The sequence below is a fragment of the Corvus kubaryi genome, unplaced genomic scaffold, assembly GCF_017639235.1.
Source record: "Corvus kubaryi isolate FWS band 111438036 unplaced genomic scaffold, C.kubaryi_AGA036_p1.0 37398, whole genome shotgun sequence".
NCBI classification, from domain to species: domain Eukaryota; kingdom Metazoa; phylum Chordata; class Aves; order Passeriformes; family Corvidae; genus Corvus; species Corvus kubaryi.
In genome coordinates this window covers 25,869,614-25,872,785 of record NW_024581137.1, presented here as the reverse complement: position 1 = coordinate 25,872,785, position 3,172 = coordinate 25,869,614, and positions in this window count along the sequence as shown.

Below are 3,172 nucleotides of genomic sequence, written 5' to 3'. Positions count from 1 at the left end.
TACTGATAGGCTGTGACTCTTTTGAAGCGGGGTATTTCTCAACTTTTGATATGTTAAACTCAATTTGTAATAAATATTTAACTGTAAGTTGGTTTTTTGGGGGGGTAGGTTGATTATTACCCCACTGCTACTCTTACCACAATACTGGACAAGTACTAGGCTTTGATTATAAGTTGGGGGATTTTGTGAATACTGCCTGAGACATGGGTTTTTTTCAGTTAGGAAGGTTCTGTAAAATGAATATGCTTTTGGTACTCCTATAAGTCACAGATGGCAACCACATGGCTTGGGTGTAACAGTTGGTCACAAGACCAAGAAGCCTCTGCGGGCATACTAGGAAATATTTGATGTGTGTTGACAATATTAGCCTTTGCTTTAATTTCATGTCTTAATAAGAGGCTATAGTGTACTTAGGGCTGGTTTAGATGGAATTATTTTTCAGGCCATTGCCTGAAGAATACTTACATAGCTCAGCCTTTAAAGTGGAATATTTAAATGAAGACACTCAAGTCATATACTTGGAACAAAAGACTTGCTTTCTATTTCAGATTGAATTTTGAAATTAGTCCTATAATCAGCTGCTTGGAGAATGCCTTCAGAAGGGCAGAAGTGAAGGGTGGGGAACTCAGGAAGAGTAAAGTTGCCATTCATCTTTTCACTTGCTTTTATCTACATGCCTTTTATTTGTGCTTTGACTACCATAGCATAGTTTGCCTTAAGCTGTGCTTATATGTCAATGGCCAAGATTATTTCAGAATTAAACTTAATTTAGAGTTTTGACTAAAAAATACAATCCTGTAGTATGTTGTCAGTGTCAATATAATCATAGAGTGATTTGGATTGAAAGGGACCTTAAAGATCATCCAGTTCCAACCTGCCTGCCATGTGCAGGGACACCTTTCACTAGACCAGGTTGCTCAGAGCCCCAGCCAACCTGGCCTTGAACACTTCCAGGGATGGGTTGTCAGCAGCTTCTCCGGGCAACCTAACCGTTCCAGTGCCTCACCACCCTCAAAGATAAATATCTAACCCTACTTTCAGGTGGAAGCCATTTCTCCTTGTCCTGGCACTATATGCCTTTGTAATTCCTCTCCAGCCTTGTAGTAAGCCTCCTTTAGGTCCTGGAAGGTGTTCTAAGGTCTCACTGGAGCCTTCTCTTCTCCAGGCTTAACAATCCCAACTCTCTCAGCCTGTCTTCACAGGAGAGGTGCTACAACCCTCTGATCATCTTCATGGCCCTTCTCAAAGGTGAGACAGTTGGGATTGCCTGGGTATATATTGTTAGAAGATAAAAAAAAAGATGGATGTTCCTGGAAACCCTAAGACGGTGTGCATAGCCTGAAGAGTGAAGGAATTCAGTCTGTGCTTGATGTTCTTTTGATACTGTTTCACAAATCATTGCTGTGATTATTTGTCGCTTCCATAGTTTCAAAAGCCATTTATATTGTGAAACAAAACCTGTCACCGTAGAACACCTACTTATCATTAAACAGCAGTGGCTAAACTTGCTATGTGAACTTTTTCCTAAAGATTTTTTATTACTGGTTTTGGGCAGAATTCAGTCTCTTATCTATTGTGGCTCTAGGAAAAATCTGATATCCCTGTTAACGTGGGGCTCCCTTGCACCAGATAATGACAATTTCAGCATTTAACTAACCTCTCTTGCCTCTTTGTTAGACAAATCGCCCCAACTTTGTCACATGTGTAAGCCTTCTACAGAGTTCATGGCTTAATTTTTGGGAGGCCTATAATAGAAATATTTATAAACCTAGTATATAGAATTCTGAAATCCTTGCTTTTTTATCCAGTAGCTTGAGAAACACATGGGCTAAAGAGGAATTCCAAAGCAGCTTGTGTTCTCCTGCCAGTTTCTTCAGTATGGAGTGCTTTGTAAAGAGTCTTAAAACTGTTACTGTACAAGTTGCATTTTACTGCCTGAAACTGCAGTTTCTGTAACTCGTTTCAAGTGTGGGTATCAAGTGTGTGAAGTTGCTGATTTGAAGCGATACAGGTTAAACAGTTGTTTTTAATTATTGGTTATTGTAAGTGGTAGACAAAGATTTTTGTTGAGAGGTTGGTTCTTCTCAATTTGTGACCCTTAAAATACAGATTTGTAACTAGATACAGCTTTTTACATTATATTTGGTTCTTCCTTCTGACTTAATAAAAATATGATGTATTCACTTTTAAACATCTTTGCAGCTTGTTAGGCAGTTCTTTAGATTGCTGATTTTTTAATATTATGATGGTAAATATGCTGACTGGCATTTGTTTCCATTTTTTTTCTCCTCACTTTGTGTCAAACTGCATTTTGCTAGTAATGAAATGCAACACTTTAAAGTTACAAGTTATGTAAAGTTATGCTGAATGTGCTGCATACATAGGCAAAAAGTTAACAAATGTTATTAATTTAAAATTAACTGATTAAATAAATGAGATATCTTCTGTAGTTAGTGAGTTGTGCGGAGGTTTCTTGTCATCGTCTCCTTTCTTATACCAAACCAAATAGGTTTCAGTCTGTCATTTTGTGATTGCTCCGTGTTAATGCTGCTGTTCTGGGGAAAAAAAAACCACAAACCACAAAAAAACCAGTCGTGCTTGCTCCAATGCTTCTCAGTCTCCCTGAAGAAAATACTCAGGTTAAACGTAACTGGGGAGTGCTAGGTTTTGTAAAATTGAAATCATGATCAGTTATTACATCATCCTCTTATAGCCTGGTTTCTACTTCTTTGCTAGGAAAGAATAAAACTCCTAATTTGTTACTTAGTATTGTATTAATTGCAAATGAATCAAAGAGTAACTGCTGTTAAATGGAATAAAACAAATACAGTACATGCAAAAAAACTATTAGCATTGCAAGTGATTTTTATCAGTTCAGCACAAATGGATTCTGCATGCTTTGTGGTAATTCTTCTAGATTCATTGTGCAGTTCTCATTAAAACTGTTTGACAGTTTCTTAGCAATAGATTATAGTACATTTAGGACTCAATATATGTTGCCATAACTTGAAATTTAACTAGAACTACATTTTCCTTTAACTGCAAATTATCTTTCTTGCTTGCCTGAATTAGGCTCTTGCAGTATAAAAGATTGTACTCCTTTCCTAGTCTAAGACCTTTCTCCAACATTCCCAGCATTTTCCTTGCCATTGGTGTCCTTCTCTTTCTGTTT